The following is a 17,331-nucleotide window of genomic DNA, read 5'->3' as shown; positions in this document are numbered from 1 at the left end:
TCTTCCTGCAACAGCACAACACCAGCTCCAGTGGCACTGGCATCCACCTCAAGCTGGAAAGGTCGAGCAAGGTCAGGAACAGCCAGCACAGGAGCACTACAGAGGAGAGACTTAGCAGAGGTAAAAGCATGGTTGCACTCATCATTCCACACGAAAGGAACCACAGGACTACACAACCTGGTCAGAGGAGCAACCACTACAGAGAAGTTCTTGCAGAAACAGCGATAGTAACCTGTCATGCCTAAGAAACGCCTTAGTTCACGTCTAGTGCTGGGCACTGGTAGAGAGACAACCGCAGCTACCTTAGCATCCACAGGCCGAACCTGCCCCTGGCCAACCTGCTTACCAAGGTAAGTGACAGTGGCCTTACCAAACTCACACTTGGCCAAGTTAAGGGTAAGGGAGGCGCCCGCCAACCGTTGGCAGATGCCACCACATCATCCAGATACACACTGCAGTTAGGTACATCCCCTAACACACGCTGCATCAGGCGCTGAAAAGTGGCAGGTGTGTTCTTCATGCCAAACGGCATCACAGTGTACTGCATAAAAGCATCAGGAGTGACAAAAGCAGAGAAATCAGAAGCCCGCTGTGTCAAAGGAACCTGCCAGTATCTTTTGAGAAGATCAAGCTTTGAAATACACACAGCTGGTCCAACCCTGTCAACACAATCATCCATACGGGGCAAAGGAAAGGAATCTGACACGGTAAAAGCGTTTACTTTACGAAAGTCCGTACAGAAGCGAGGACTGCCGTCGGGTTTAGGCGCCAACAAGCAGGATGAACTCCAAAGACTATAGCTGGGCTTGGCAAGACCATTCTCTACCAAGTAGCTGACTTCTTTCCTCATGGCCTCCCTTTTTTGCATGCTGTTTAATGGGAGCAGCATTACCCACGTTAAGGTCATGCTCCAGCACACCTGTGCGTGAGGGTACATCCTTTAATATACTAGTATACCTGCCGAGCAGGCCGATCACATCCTGTTTGTGAGGCACTGGGAGGTAGGACAGCTGCTGGTCAAGTTTGGACAAGAACTCAGAGTTAGCTAGCCTACCACACAGATGACTTTCACAGGGTGTCATCAAGTCTGCCTCCAACACCGGTTGAGTGCCACCAACAAGAGAAGAAACCCCTACCACAGCAACGTCTGGCGTCGTCTCTGGCCTTTTCAGGTCAGCCCCTCTGGGATGAAAAGATTTCAGCATGTTAATATGACATAAGCGGGTCTTCCGTCTACGCTCAGGCGTACGGATAACATAATCGGTATTGGAAACTTTGGCTTCCACCACATACGGACCTGAGAACCGGGTGGCAAGAGCAGAGCCTGTTGTGGGCAGCAAGACCAACACCTTATCCCCAGCGGCAAACTGTCTCTTGACTGCCTTCTTGTCGAAGCGTCTCTTAATGTTACCCTGCGATGACGAGAGTGACTCCATGGCCAAACGTGTAGCATGGTGCAGACCTTCTCTACAGCAAGATACAAAATCCAACACGTTCTTTCAACCAGAGTTATCACCCACTAATTTCTCCTTCAACACCTTCAATGGGCCACGCACATTGTGACCGAACACTAGCTCTGCGGGACTAAACCCTAGAGATTCTTGCTTTGCATTACGGACAGCAAAGAGAACAAAAGGCACACCCTCATCCCAGTCATTCCCAGTCTCATAACAGTACTTCTTCAGCATGGATTTCAAAGTCTGGTGCCAGCGCTCAAGTGCACCCTGCTACTCAGGATGATAAGCACTGGACACCGAGGGACTGGAGAGTCTCCTTGAAAATCCTGGACAAGAAATTTGTTCCCTGATCAGACTGTATGGTCTTTGGTAGACTGTAAGTTGTAAAGAACTTAATCAGTGCTTTAGTGACTGCTTTAGCGGTTATCTTGCGCAAAGGAATGGCCTCAGGGAAACGGGTAGAGATACACATCATGGTAAGCAAAAATTGATTTCCAGACTTAGCTTTGGGCAATGGGCCTACGCAGTCGACTAAAACATGCTCAAAAGGTTCACCAACAGCCGGAATAGGCCGCAGCGGCGCGGGGGGCACAGGCTGATCAGGCTTACCTACCATCTGGCAAGTACTGCAGGTTTGACAGAAGCGCACTACGTCTGCCTTCATTCCTGGCCAAAAGAACTGCCTAAAGACACGATCATAGGTTTTACTGATGCCCAAGTGACCTGACCATAGGTGCTCGTGAGCCAGCGCTAAAACATGCTGCCGACAGTCAACAGGGATTACTACCTGAAAAACCACCCCCCAATCCTCCTCAGAATCGGTCGCCACCCACCCTTTCCGTGAGAACCACCTCCGCATCAACACACCATTTTCCACAAATAAAGGCAGTTGACCATTACACTCAGTCATGTTGAACACTGACTTCCAACACTTATCCAGCGAGGGATCATTTCTCAGAGCTTTAATGAGAGCCTCCCGAGTAAGCGGCAAGGGTGCAGCAGCATTAGCCTTTTCACCAGGCTCACCTGAAGTACAGCTTACCGAACCACCAGAGGTCACACCTTCCCCAGAAAGTACAGAAGCAAACAAGGAGTCAGACAAACTGACCTCTTGAGTCTGCTTATGAGCCTGCGCTCTAGTGGTAACACTAGCTACAAACACATGAGGATGTTCTCGAGCTAGCTCATCACTTTCTGACTCAGGAATTGGAGTGTACACCACCTCAGGAACAGGATAAACTTTCCCCCCTGCAATATCATTCTATTCTCCATGATAAAGTCAACGCCTTCGATAGGGAATCGTGACCGGGCGCCTCCTGTAAAAAACCCTGTCACTAGGTCTGACTGTACATGAACCTGATACAGCGGTGCTGGCACAAAACCCATTTCAATGCCCTTCACAACTGCACACATGCTTAAGCTAGGTCCCAGCAGCAGAACATCAGACAGGATCAGTGACCGTGAACAAGCCGTGTCTCGCGGTATTGTCACTGGATGCTTTTCCTCAGATTTCCCTGAAAGAGACACTTAAACCATTAAACCATTAAAGATAAAAGGATTAAAACAGTCATCAGGCATCACAAGAGCCACAGATTCCAAGGATTGGACTCTGGGAGAAGTTTTAATCAAACCCACACCCTTCAGCTGTTTTTGATACGACCCTTGCTGCTTCCGCTTCCAAGCGTCGCAGTTAGCAATCAAATGACCGGACTTGCGACAGAAGAAGCATAGTATGTCAGACCTTGGACGCAAAGGAGCGCTGTCATAATACACTGGAAGATCTGCACCATGGGTGCTAAAAACGTTTGCTAAAAACAACCTTATGAGTAAGTGTAAACTCATCAGCTAGAATAGCAGCTTGCTGTAGGGTGGAAACTTTCTGCTCATTTTAATACACAGTAGTACGCTCAGGTACGCAGTTTTTAAACTCTTCTAGCAACATTAGCTCAAGCAAAGCAGACAGATCGGCAACCTTACACGCTGCACACCACCTGTCAAAAAGAATCCCTTTCTCTCTAGCAAAGTCTACATACGACTGGCTCTGGCTTTTCCTAAGACTGCGGAAACGCTGTCTGTAGGCCTCAGGCACCAGCTCATATGCTTGCAGGATAGCACTCTTTACTTTTTCATAAGCCAGCCCGTCCTCCACAGACATAGAGGAACAGGCCTCTTGAGCTTTACCCACTAACTTACACTGCAATAAGATAGCCCACACATCTTTAGGCCACTGTAGAGCAGCAGCAATACGCTCAAATGCACCAAAGTACGCTTCCACCTCGGACTCACGGAAAACTGGCACCAGCGAAATGTGCTTACTCACGTCAAAACTGACAGAACTGCGAGAATGCGCGCCGGCAGTGGATACGTTACGGGCAACTCCCAACCCAGCCTGTATCTCCATCTGACGCATCTTTAAGGCAGTCTCCGCCTCTGTAGTGCTCCTGTGCTTGACAGTTTCTTTCATAATATCCACATAATATTGATATGATATGATATTGAAGGCGCACAACAATCACAACGAAGATGAAAAAGCAACAATTATTGGCCAACTTAAGTAATTTAGATAGCTAAGCATTCAGAGGATGTGGGAGAAGGCAAGTCAAGAACAAGTTTTCCAAAAGTAGAATGGGAGCCAGAGCGTTCCTCTCCTGTGGAACCAGGTTCCAGTTTGGGTTCAGGAGGCAGACACCATCTCCACATGTAAGAGTAGGCTTAAGACTTTCCTCTTTGATAAATCCTATAGGTAGGGCTGGCTTGGGTGAGTCCTGAACCATCCCTTAGTTGTGCTGCTATAGGCCTAGACTACCGGTGGACTTCCCATGATGCACTAGGTACCTCTCTCCTCCTCCTTCTCTCCATCTGTATGCAACCTCATATGCCTTTGAGATACAAGAACTTCTGGTGGCCAAGAGGAAGGCCCGTCAAGAGGAAGCAGAACCAGAGGGAGAGTTGTTTTATTGTACCCACTAGCAGTTAAGTTTATTTGTCTGTAGCCATAAAATTGCATTAGGCTATCAACGTTTTGAGCAAAAAGGAATACCACAGCTCAAGTCCCTGGTAAGGCAACAGCTTGATTCTGGGATATGTATGAAGTGCTCGCTATTTTCAGTTCAGGAGATTGTTTTTTCCACAGATTTTTAATTTAGAAGCCTGGGTAGCTCAGTCGGTAGAGCATCAGACTTTTAATCTGAGGGTCCAGGGTTCAAGTCCCTGTTCAGGTGTAAAGTTGCACTTTTTGCTAGATGAGTTGTCCATTTGACTTGCCTGAACACTTCAGACACTGTCATATCATGTGTGTTCCAAGTCTTTAAAAATAATTGTGGCTGTTTTTCAAGCAGGTTTGCATTATAACAATGTTGCTGGCAAGTCTAAATGAACAATGGGCAACCTACATTCAATTCAATTCAATTTTATTTATAGTATCAATTCATAACAAGAGTTATCTCGAGACACTGTACAGACAGAGCAGGTCTAGACCACACTCCAGAATTTACAAGGACCCAACAGTTCTAGTAGTTTCCTCCAGAGCAAGCAACAGTGCGACAGTGGCGAGGAAAAACTTCCTTTTAGGCAGAAACCTCGGACAGACCCAGGCTCTTGGTAGGCGGCGTCTGACGGGCCGGTTGGGGTTAGAATGAAGAGTGGAAATAACAAAAATAGAAAAAATAGTAGTTTGTAGCAGTTCTTTGTAGTAGTTCATGGCATAGCAGGGCACTGTGGGCATTACAAGGCACAGCAGGAGAATTTTTTGAAAAATCTCATAAAGTCGTTACTACTAAGAGCTCTGGGAATACTTGGCTCAGTAGAGCTGTGACCATCCGTCAGCCTGGCTACAGTGCTGAAAAGAAACCTCACTTCACTTTGTTCACCATTGCATTGTTTTTTGAACCGGAGCTACAGTACAGCTAATTCTACAGTCTATGGTTCAGGTCACATTTATATGCAGGTTATGTAAAGAAAAAGCGTATCGTAGAGGTTCCATAGTGTAGTAGTTATCACGTCTGCTTTACACGCAGAAGGTCCTGGGTTCAATCCCCAGTGGAACCAGACTTATGGTTTGAAGTAAGAACTATGTCCTCTTACCCCCTGGCAGGCGTCCCTTGAAAAGTCTTTAAAATGGAGTGAACGACACTTGACAATCACAAAAACCTGCTCCAAAGACATATCGTCTATCTGAAACACTTTTTTAGTGCTTTTGCTTTTGTTTCACCTTTTAGAACTTGACTTCCATCCATTTTATTTACAGTATGGTTCCGATTATGTTAAAGACAACAGTTTTATAGAGGTTCCGTAGTGTAGTAGTTATCACGTCTGCTTTACACGCAGAAGGTCCTTGGTTCAATCCCCTGTGGAACCAGACTTATGCTTTAAAGTAAGAACCATGGCTTTGGTACCACCTGGCAATTGTTATTTAAAGTCTTTAGAAAGAATTGAATGCAAATAATGAAATATAAGCCCATGTCTTTTCAGAACCTCACCTCAAGCCATTATTTTTACTGTATTGTTATGATTATGTTAAAGATGACAGTATGTCAGAGGTTCCATAGTGTAGTAGTTATCACGTCTGCTTTACAAGCAGAAGGTCGTGGGTTCAATTCCCAGTGGAATCAGACTTGTGGTCTGAAGTGAGAACTATGTCCTCTTACCACCTGACTTGCTTTAAAGGTGCTCTAAAGACGTTTTGTCTCTTCTCTGAAAGACGTCTTAAGTTCTCATTCAACAACAGGGAAACCCAACTTTTTACCTTTGTGGAGTGGTTGAATGGTGTTTACTGTGAGAATGGTTGATGGTCGTTCCGACTTGGCGTTGGGCATCTCCAAGAACCATAATGACTGTCAGAACTGAAGACTTGGTTGAAGCTGCTCCAAAGACATTTCGTCTCCTATCTGAAAGACGTCTTCATGTCTTTTGCTTTTGCATTGGTTTCACTTTTCAGAACCTGAGCTAAATCCATTATTTATACAGTATGGTTCAGATCACATTTATACACCAGTCATGTTAAGGATAGCCATGTCACAGAGGTTCCATAGTGTAGTAGTTATCACATCTGCTTTACATGCAGAAGGGTGTATCAATAAACATCTATCTATCTATCTATCTATCTATCTATCTATCTATCTATCTATCTATCTATCTATCTATCTATCTATCTATCTTATTGAGATAGAGGCAGATGAAGTGTTTATGACCCATCAATGATGAAAAAAGGAAACATTTGCTGTCGGTGGTCAGATTTAAAGGAAAAGGTACTCTTTAAAAGTTTTGGGGTTCAAGCGTTAAACTAATGAGGAAGAATTTGACAAATCTAAATCAAGTCCAGGAACAAACTCTAACAGATATTACACCTGAATCTGTCAGGTCCTGACCAGGAATCAAATCCAGGCCGTGGCGGTGAGAGCACCGAATCCTAGCCACTAGACCATCAGGGAGTCTCATCTATGAGATTTATCTTTGTAGATTTGATTTTCCTTTTCACTTACTGGAATGACTCATTTTGTTTTAGGCGAGGAATGGCTCCTGGCTAGAGCTTCAGAAGGCAGGACATGACAGATTACACATCTGTCACATAGTCAGTTTGTATTCTTAAACTATTGACATTATTGTCCTATTGTCCTATTCAGTTTAATCTCAGATGGCATCTAAGGCCTTTAAGCATCGTGCCATGGGGGACCATGAATGGCTGTCCTGGATGAGGACGTTTGCCGCTACAGGGGTCTGGCCTACTGATGCTGGGAATAGACCAGCCCCTAGGCAAAGAGATGGCATGAGCTCTATCTTAAGGTACAGCTTTTTACATGTTTTTTTAACAACTATCAGCAATTAATTTATGTCATGTAACAGTCTGGTGCATTTTAATTTCGGTTAATTACAGATAGAGAAATGTCCACTCCAGCAGCGGGGGCAGATGTCTCTTTTTGGTGGAGCACAGGTCTGCACGTGTGGATTTCACACTAAGAAGGTAAAGTTAATTGGGATACTTAAATGATAGAAATATACTAAAGATGCAACCATAATGTATGTTGTTAAAATTGACTTTTATCTGTGGCTGTTGATTTCTTTGATATTTGTTTTAGATAACTAATGTGCAGACTGTTATCTTTAACATTATCAGAACCATACTGTAAATAAAATGGATGGAGGTCAGGTTCTAAGAAGTGAAACCAATGCAAAAACACTGAAGAAGTCTTTCAAATAGACGACATGTCTTTGGAGCATGTTTTTTTTGATTGTCAAGTGTCGTTCACTCCCTTTTTTAAGACTTTTCAAGGGACGCCTGTGAGACGGTAACGGGACATAGTTCTTACTTTAAACCTTAAATTTGGTTCCACTGGGGATTGAACCCAGGACCTTCTGCATGCAAAGCAGACATGACAACTACTGCACTACGGAACCTTTGTGATATATATCTTTACATAATCTGCATATAAATGTGACCTTAACCATAGACTGTAGAATTAGCTGTACTGTAGCTCCGGTTCAGAAAAGTGAAAACAATGCAATGGTGAACGAAGTGAAGTGAGGTTTCTTTTCAGCACTGTAGCCAGGCTGACGGATGGTCACAGCTCTACTGAGCCAAGTATTCCCAGAGCTCTTAGTAGTAACGACTTTATGAGATTTTTCAAAAAATTCTCCTGCTGTGCCTTGTAATGTCCACAGTGCCCTGCTATGCCATGAACTACTACAAAGATCTGCTACAAACTACTATTTTTTCTATTTTTGTTATTTCCACTCTTCATTCTAACCCCAACCGGCCCGTCAGACGCCGCCTACCAAGAGCCTGGGTCTGACCGAGGTTTCTGCCTAAAAGGAAGTTTTTCCTCGCCACTGTTGCACTGTTGCTTGCTCGGGAAGAAACTACTAGAACTGTTGGGTCCTTGTAAATTCTGGAGTGTGGTCTAGACCTACTCTATCTGTATAGGGTCTCAAGATAACTCTTGTTATGAATTGATACTATAAATAAAATTGAATTGAAAATGCATGTGCAAAACACAATCTATGATCAATACAATATAATGTCTATTGTATAAGGGCATACCTGACACATCTAAAATAATGAAGTTTTTGTAATGTCAGCTGATGATAGAGTTTTTTTTTGTCATTGTGTTATGATTGACTAAATGTTCCTGTTGGAGGAGAACATGTGTTAGTGTTCGGAATAATTATTTCATTTTGAAACATGTTTGCAGTGTTTTGTTAGACATAGTGTGTAGTGTTAGTGTATTATTGTATTGTGAAAATTAGTTTTGGAGTTCAGTTTATAATGTGTGATTTTGAGCATGAAATTTACTGTTTTGCCAGTTGTGTGTTTTGGGTGTGTTTGTGTGTTAAGAGTTTAGGAAACTTGTTAAATGTATTGAAAAATCTATCATAGCAATTGTAAAAAACTGTAATAGGGGCGGCTGTGGCTCAGTGGTAGAGCGGTTGCCTGCCAATCGGAGGGTTGGTAGTTCGATCCCCGCCCCTGTAGTCATTGTCGAAGTGTCCTTGGGCAAGACACTGAACCCCAAGTTGCCCCCGGTGCTGCGCATCGGAGTGTGAATGTGTGTGAATGTTTATCTGATGAGCAGGTGGCACCTTGTACGGCAGCCCCGGCCACAGTGTATGAATGTGTGTGAATGGTGAATGTTTCCTGTAGATGTAAAAGCGCTTTGAGCAGTTGTTAAGACTGGAAAAGCGCTATATAAATACAGCACATTTAATAGTATAGCTTACACATGCGGATGCAGTGCTAACTGTGTTAATAATTTTGGAAATGTGTTAAAAGTATTGAAAAATCTGTCATAGCAATTGTAAAAAACTGTAACTCCCTTTCATACAGTAGCTGAGATTTGGATACTTTCTCAGACTGTGAAGATAACCACATGGTGGAGGTCCAGCCATTGTTTTGCTGCACCATAAGCATATCCAACATATGGTGTGTGGGGGTATAGCTCAGTGGTAGAGCATTTGACTGCAGATCAAGAGGTCCCCAGTTCAAATCTGGGTGCCCCCTCTAAGGATGTGTGTGGGCTATCATCTTTATGATTGCTGTTGATACTTGGAAAAAGCATGCATGTAACTAATGTTGCTTCTTTCCAGAAGCCCTTGTGCTTTCTCCCCTCTCAGATTTCCTTGGATTGTGGTGGCACCTGAGTAGTGGATGCAGCTGCTGCCGTGGTCCTGCTGGACGCCCTGCACTACTACTGCTACTATTATTAGTAATAGTTCTATTACCTTTACTGCTGCCATAATTAGCACTGGTCATCTTTTCATTCCATTCTCTCTCTCTCTCTCTCTCTCTCTCTCTCTCTTTCTGTCTCTCTCTCTCTCTCTCACCCTCTCCCCCAACTGGTTGTGTCAGATGACTGCCCACCATGAGTCAGTTTTAGTCTGAGGTTTCTGCCTGTTAAAAAGACATTTTTCCTCATACAGTGAGAAAAATAAGTATTTGAACACCCTGCTATTTTGCAAGTTCTCCCACTTCTCAAATAAATAGTTTAAAAACCATACATTGTGATTTCTGGATATTATTTTTTAGATTATGTCTCTCACAGTGGACATGCACCTATGATGAGAATTTAAGACCCCTCTATGATTTCTAAGTTGGAGAACTTGCAAAATAGCAAGGTGTTCAAATACTTATTTTCCTCACTGTACTAGGTAGACAGTTATTATTACATTACCATACCAGTGTATTTGGAGGGTGGCCTGAAGTTTGACATAAATGGCCGGCCAAACACCTTCAAGCTGCTGCTGTTGACGCACTGGGTCACATGCCCAGCGTAGGTGAGCAGAGGCGATGGCCTACTGGTCACCGCTGCAGTCCCCTGATCCTGGTTCCACCTGTTCAGGTCTTCCAGGAGGTAAAGTTGAAAATTCAGCGCATGTGCACTGGTTCCTGACAAAACAATAAAATATTAATAGTCCATTAAAAAGGTCTAGCTTTCCAATCTAATGATTTTTTTTATAAAAGACCATACTGAGTGTTTATGATATACTGTAAGGGAGACACCAACCTGGAATGAACCTCTTCAGATGGCAACGAAATGATTCCAGAGACGTGGACCCTCTGGCACAGCGATACTTGGTCAGGACAACACCCCCCTTCTTGGTGGTACCCGTCTCTGTATAAAGCTGCACACCAGGCAGGTCCTGGACTTGATGTGGCGTTGCTGCGCTGACCTATTGCGCCACAGAGACTGCGCCTGTCTGATGTTTTATGAGCGGGAGCTCAATCTTTTAAGCCACAAGCATTTGCTTTATGGCTTTTTGAGGTTAAGCTGCACGTGTATGCTTAATCAAAGAGGAAAGTCTTAAGTCTACTCTTACATGTGGAGATGGTGTCTGCCTCCTGAACCCAAACTGGAACCTGGTTCCACAGGAGAGGAGCTTGATAGCTGAACGCTCTAGCTCCCATTCTACTTTTGGAGGCTCTAGGAACCACAAGTAACCCTGCATTCTGGGGGCGCAGTGCTCTGGTGGGGTAGTAAGGTACTATGAGCTCTATAAGATAAGATGGTGCCTGAACATGAAGAGCTTTGCAGATGAGAAGAAGGATTTTAAATTCTAATCTGGATTTTACAGGAAGCCAGTGCAGAGAAGCTAAAACAGGAGAAATGTGATCTCTTTTCCTGGTTCCTGTCAGAACACATGCTGCAGCATTCTGGATCAGCTGAAGAGTCTTTATGGACTTTTTTGAGCAGCCTGACAATAAAGAATTGCAGTAGTCCATCTTAAAGTAACAAATGCATGGACTAGTTTTTTGGCATCAATTTCAGACAGGATTTTCCTGAATTCCTGAATGTGATGACTACTGCACTGGGGAAACTTCGGTAGGCCTGGCCACGATTTCACGTCAGGAATATTTTTCCGTGTAGGTTATTTAGAGTTCAACTCAGCAGAGTTTAAATGTGCGAAGTCAACATGAACAAAGAAATTAGTTTCTGCCCTGTATCGAATGGGGGACCTTTCACGTGTGAGGCAAACGTGATAACCACTACACTACAGAAACTGATGAGAAATGGTGTTTTGCATGTTGGTTGGGAAATGCACCATTCATATTTTACCATAAATGTTTAAAATGCTGTTAGACATGTTAATTTTTGACACCTAGAGATTTTAAACTGGATTCAGTCACAGATGCTTTGTCATGGACTTGAGTGATAGCGAATATGTAGTAAACCTAAATCTATCTTCATGTATGTACTGTGGCATAAATGCTTGAAGCGCCACCTATCGATTGAGGTGCCAAAAATAGAGCTTGGGCATTCCTCGTTAGTATAATGGACAGTATCTCCGCCTGTCACGCGGAAGATCGTGGCTCAATTCCCAAACGTTGAGATTTTTCTACCAGCTTAGGCCTCAAGGAAGTCCCAGAAAACGCGTTGGACTATTCATGAGGGGAAAGCGGGCCTTGACAAAGGCTGTGTTCCGCATGGGAGGAGAACTCCTGACCCTAAATGTGAGCATTATCAAGCGATGGAAAGAGCACAACTCCTGGTCATGAACAACACGTCTCAAGGCGCAGCAGGAGGTGGGAAAGTGTCAAGTCTCTTGTCACCTCAGAATTCCTTTTATGCTCTTTGCAGATGATGTGGTTCTGTTGGCTTCATCAGGCAGTGATCTACAGCGCCCACTGGGGCAGATTAAAGTCCAGTGCCAAGCTGTTGGGATGAAAGTCAGCCCCTCCAAGTCTCATACATTTACATACACCAATAAATTACAAAAATAAACTGTGAATTTAAGGGACAACTAGCATGTGTGAAACCACCTGTGGGAGTGGAACATGGATGTGTAGAGATGGGATTTCAAACAATGCACCTTTTGACATTTTGACATGTCCCAGTAGGAAAAGCAAGGGTATAAATAAAAATTAATTATGGCTCAACTCAATTTACATTTTTACAGTAGACATAAGGCATTACAAAGTCAAGAAACTAGGTGCTGATAGTGAAGGGCAAATGAAGCTTTGGTGAAGCACTGAACCACTTAGAGGAATTGGTTTGAAAATGGGTTCCTTACTAGAAGCCATATTTATGGTCTCAGGTTAATATAATTTAAATTATGCTACAGACTCTTGCTTCTTTGCTCTAATTACACATTCAACTTAACTTAATTTTTAACGTCACTTACACCGCAATATTGTTTCTCTTATCATGGCAACCGCACTTTAAAATTCCTTTTGTTTGACGGCATTTTACTTACTCAGTCTACCATATTTTCATTGTCTATTTCTTGCCTGTATTTCTTGCCTTGTATTTCTTTCGTGCTTACTTGTTTGTGTGTTATTGTTTTGTTTTTTTGTTTTTTGCTGCTATGCTGCTACTTGTAACGACAGAATTTCCCCGTCGTGGGATAAATAAAGTATAATCTAATCTAATCTAATCTAAGCTTCAGTAACAGGGACCTCGCCTGGTGAAGGGCCAAGGCTGCATCCAAAAGATAAATGAAATATGGCACAAGTTGGGTGTGCTTGTGTAACTATGGCCGGGGGGTATGTGGGACAGGGACCACTCATCAATTTTTACTAAGGAACATTATTTTTTCCACTTTAATGGATTGGAAAACTCTGACTGTAGTTTGAGCATATGCACCAAACAAGAGTTCGGAATATTCTGCCTTTTGGAGACCTTGAATGGAGTCCTGTATGGGGCTCCAGTCGGGGACTCCATAGTTCTGCTGGGGGACTTCAACGCACACGTGGGCAATGATGGAGAAACTTGGAGAGGCGTGATTGGGAGGAGTGATTGTCTGTTGTTGGACTTCTGTGCTAGTCATGGATGGTCCATAACAAACACCATGTTCAAACATAGGGTGCTCATAAGTGTGCGTGGTACCAGAGCACCCTAGGCCGAAGATCAATGATCGATTTCATAATTGTTTCATCTGATCTGAGGCTGTATGTTTTGGACACTCGGGTGAAGAGAGGGGCGGAACTGTCTACTGATCACCATCTGGTGGTGAGTTGGGTCAGGGTATGGGGGAGGACTCTGGACAGACCTGGTAAGCCCAAATGGGCGGTACGGGTAAATTGGGAATGTGTGGAGGAGGCCCCAGACTTTCAACTCACACCTCCGGCGGAGCTTTTCGTGCATCCCTGTGGAGGATGGGGGCATTGAACCTGAGTGGACAATGTTCAAAGTTTCCATTGCTGAAGCTGTGGTGGCGAGCTGTGGTCTTAGGGTCTTAGGTGCCTCAAGGGGCGGTAACCCACGGACACCCTGGTGGACACCAGTGGTCATTGAAGCCGTCCGACTGAAGAAGTCCTTCCGGGATATGTTATCCCAGCGGACTCCGGAGACAGTGGCAAGGTACCGACGGGCCCAAAGGACTGCAGCCTCTGTCGTGACAGAGGTAAAGCAAGGGAGACGTTCAGAGAAGACATGGAGAAGGACTTTCGATCAGCACCAAGGTGCTTCTGGAAAACTGTTCGCCATCTCAGGAGAGGGAAGCGAGGAATCATCCAAACTGTGTACAGTAAGGATGGGACATTGTTGACCTCCATTGAGGAAGTACTAGAGCGGTGGAAGGAGCACTTTGAGGAACTCCTAAATCCAGCTGACATGGTCTCTGTGGTAGAGACAGAGGTGAAGGATAATGGGGGATTGTCGTCAATTTCCCTGATGGAGGTCGCTGAGGTAACTCTAATCTCTTTAGAGTAACATTGTCCAACATGGACAAGATAAATACTTAAGATTGGCAATAACTGTAGTTAAGTAAATAGCTTAGCATGTTTCATTATGTTTATTCACATTAGTTTTCCACACATCTACTAATACCACTCAGATCATATTCCCTTCCTCAATGCTCCATAAAGAAACAAAGAACAATCATCAATGATAGAGAGCATATGAAGTGAATCATTACTCTCTGTCAGATTCATGCTCAGAAAGGAATATCAAACCTCATCATCGTGGTCAGCGAGACCAAACACTTTACAAACACATTCCTCAAGTCAGAAACTCTAGAAATGATCCCAGAAAATATAGTCTTGGTTAGACTGAGGGGGGAAACTGCATCTCATTCACTGCAGAGTGATTGTCACTCAGGGTTCAGAGGGACAGAAGCTAATCGCTACATGCTCCAGATGATGGTAGATTCCATGCTACATAAATAAGCCAGACAGAGTTGTCCCTCATCTGGGGCCTGTTGCACGAAAGTAGAATAAAGATATCCAGGATAAGTGAAAAAGCGCAGCTTGACTTAGTGGGACCTGCTCATCGCGGCTTAAGCGGTTGCACGTTTGCCGAGCCAGGATAGACAGGTGGAGCTATGTCAAGCCAGGTGTAGATAGCTGGGATAAGTGCACGTTCACGGCTTTCTCAAATAGACCACGTTATCGATCACAGATTTACTGATGCAGAGATGAGAAGACGCATGCGCCAAATGTTTCACCCAATGAGCAGCATCTTCTAATGGAAAATAACGATTTGGGGAAGAATATGGAAAAAGGGAAATACGGCTCTTATCAAACGGAGAAAAAAAGCCCGACATAGCGGACCCGACTGAATGTGTGGGGGTTTAAAAATATCTACTTTGCCTCAAAAGTGAGCAGAGGGAACTAATGTTCCTCGGGAAATGGACCCTACGGACTTTAGGCTCAATTTCAAACCCTTATTCACAACGTGAGAACATGTTTTACAAGCATGCACAAATCTCTATAAGCTATATCTAATTCTTTGTACAATTAATGTTAATACAGAACAATCAGAAAGGGACAACAACTAGAAAAAAAAGTAAATGACTTCAATACACGCTGTGAACATATATGTAAAACAATATTCATGTTTTTTTCTTCTTCTGACAAGTGACCGCACCAAAATAAAAAGATTAAGAAGCATCGTGGTGTTCCCGGTGAGATGAATGTAAACTACACTACATACGTGCTGTATATAGACCACGTTATTAGTCCGGTGATGTGAGACTTATTGAGAAGGTTATGAAACCAATGTAAGCTATAACAAAAAACAATAGGCCCACTTATTAAGGAGTAACACAAACTGTCCTTTATTAGAGAAGGACAAGCAACAAGAAAATGAAATCATGAATGTATTGGTCTCTGACCAGTCTGCCATTAACACAGACTTAAGATGATACATGAAAACACATGAAATTCAGAGCAATGCAAGTTTAAGCTAGTTCATTCATCAGGTTTTGTGGTTCTGTTTATAGAAACTACATCCTGTTATATCGCGTGATCATACATGAATTCACGAGATCCCGTGGGTCCTTGTGACTTCAGTGGCCCGTCAGGTGGGTGTTGATGGACTGCGGATCACAGAGCAGACACGAAGCGGAGTTGATCCACAGTTGGTGGAAGTCAGGGGTAAGGCCTTCTGCACACTGCCTGTGTGGCGTGAGCATGGTATTTCTGTTGCGTGGCATTTTCTTGGTCGTTGCACACCAGAAACGTTTCTGACGTGGCGATGTTGCTGCTAGCCTTGTCTGTACATATGTGTGTTTCTCATTGACATGTGATTCAATAACTTGTTAATTGTTAATCTGGACTGGTTCGGAAATGAATCAGATCAACTAAAGGGGGTGGATTAACTACCCACATTACACCTGAAATACCCTCAAGATTTGAATGATCCTTTGGAACTGAAGTGCTTGGGAATCCCCATCAGTCATTCAGATCTGCCCAAGGTACTTGTGAGATAGCCTCTATCTTTGTCTGATTGATGGTACCAACTGTAATGGAGTCTGTCAGGCCTCAGGGGTTCTCCACTGTAAAAACAGGAAATTTTTTACAGCTGTGATGGCCGAGTGGTTAAGGCGTTGGACTTGAAATCCAATGGGGTTTCCCTGCGCAGGTTCAAACCCTGCTCACAGCGATTTCCAACTACAGAATAAATAATAATTCAGTGAGCTATAGGGGAGGATGACATTTTGAGAAATTACAGTTCATTGGTGGTGCAGATCCCTACCAGTTGGCTCCCTCTTCTTAGATCCATGATGACACAGTAATTCTTCTTTCAGTTGCATATCGCGATATAGTCAACTAATATCAAATAATCAATGTATTAATTTTCATTCCAGCAGCACTGAAGACGTTAAAATCAGGCAGTCAGTGCCCAAAGTGCCAGTGCTAGTGTTTGCTTGGCAGTTTCTTTTAATAATATCCTCATGTATTCTTGTTACCACTGCTGTCGTATTTGTTTGTCTTGCCGTGTGTATGTCTTGTGTTTTTCTTTTTTTGTATGCAAATAGCGCTGTGCCTGTGCTTGCGGATGACTGGTGAAGGCAGCCCACACCCAACTCATGATTGGCTGCAGCTGTTGAGTACGGGATATTTAAAGAAGCAAGATGGCGGAGGTCAGGGGGGAAGAGGCCAGCAGGCATTCCTCATCCTCCTCGCCTCCCAACCGGCCAGCCACACGTTGTCTTATTAAGTTGATGTTGGTTCAGTACTTTTCAGTTTCCTATGTGTAAGGGTGGACCTCTAGAAGTGTTTGGTTTTTCTCCTGTTTTTTCTCAGTTTATCAGCACGGCGCCACAGCACGAAGGCGTTGTAGGCAGACACGTCGAGGATGTTGTGGAACACGTCGAGGGGCCAGCGCGCCGTCTTCCTGCGGCAGCTGTACGTGCCCACAAGCTTGTTCCCTGTGTGCGTGTCCAAACAAGAACATGGAACATGGAACAAGATGGAAGAAAAAATGTAAAAACTACACACACACACAAAGACAATTGTACGGCAATGGCAAACAAAAAAACAAAACAAAATAACAACAAAGCAATACAACACCTCGAAAGGGCACCAGCTGCTCGTCCACCGTCATGTCGGCGCCCGGGTTGTAGAGGCGAGCCAACTGCCTGTCCACGTGTCCCACACCTCTCGTACGGCCTCATTGCGGGACCGGTACACGCCTCCAGCTGAAGAGGAAGTGATGCAGCG

At 44.0% G+C, this 17,331-nt stretch overlaps 8 non-coding genes across 8 annotated transcripts; 6 read left to right on the top strand and 2 right to left on the bottom strand.

Moving 5' to 3' along the window:
* Positions 1 to 4,605: 4,605 nt before the first annotated feature.
* On the top strand, positions 4,606 to 4,678 carry trnak-uuu (transfer RNA lysine (anticodon UUU)). The gene has a single exon. It is a non-coding gene; the product is annotated as a tRNA-Lys (tRNA).
* Positions 4,679 to 5,431: 753 nt separating this feature from the next.
* On the top strand, positions 5,432 to 5,504 carry trnav-uac (transfer RNA valine (anticodon UAC)). The gene has a single exon. It is a non-coding gene; the product is annotated as a tRNA-Val (tRNA).
* Positions 5,505 to 5,741: 237 nt separating this feature from the next.
* On the top strand, positions 5,742 to 5,814 carry trnav-uac (transfer RNA valine (anticodon UAC)). Its single transcript has one exon. It is a non-coding gene; the product is annotated as a tRNA-Val (tRNA).
* Positions 5,815 to 5,994: 180 nt separating this feature from the next.
* trnav-uac (transfer RNA valine (anticodon UAC)) lies at positions 5,995 to 6,067 on the top strand. The gene has a single exon. It is a non-coding gene; the product is annotated as a tRNA-Val (tRNA).
* Positions 6,068 to 7,777: 1,710 nt separating this feature from the next.
* Positions 7,778 to 7,850, bottom strand: trnaa-ugc (transfer RNA alanine (anticodon UGC)). Its single transcript has one exon. It is a non-coding gene; the product is annotated as a tRNA-Ala (tRNA).
* A 1,528-nt stretch (positions 7,851 to 9,378) lies between these two features.
* Positions 9,379 to 9,450, top strand: trnac-gca (transfer RNA cysteine (anticodon GCA)). The gene has a single exon. It is a non-coding gene; the product is annotated as a tRNA-Cys (tRNA).
* Positions 9,451 to 14,213: 4,763 nt separating this feature from the next.
* On the bottom strand, positions 14,214 to 14,429 carry LOC116681470 (small nucleolar RNA U3). The gene has a single exon (XR_004330025.1). It is a non-coding gene; the product is annotated as a small nucleolar RNA U3 (small nucleolar RNA).
* Positions 14,430 to 16,188: 1,759 nt separating this feature from the next.
* trnas-uga (transfer RNA serine (anticodon UGA)) lies at positions 16,189 to 16,270 on the top strand. Its single transcript has one exon. It is a non-coding gene; the product is annotated as a tRNA-Ser (tRNA).
* Positions 16,271 to 17,331: the final 1,061 nt, after the last annotated feature.

The sequence above is a fragment of the Etheostoma spectabile genome, unplaced genomic scaffold (genome assembly GCF_008692095.1).
Source record: "Etheostoma spectabile isolate EspeVRDwgs_2016 unplaced genomic scaffold, UIUC_Espe_1.0 scaffold00018635, whole genome shotgun sequence".
NCBI classification, from domain to species: Eukaryota; Metazoa; Chordata; class Actinopteri; order Perciformes; family Percidae; genus Etheostoma; species Etheostoma spectabile.
The sequence above is the reverse complement of the archived record's forward strand: the minus strand, read 5'-3'. Positions and strand labels throughout refer to the sequence as shown.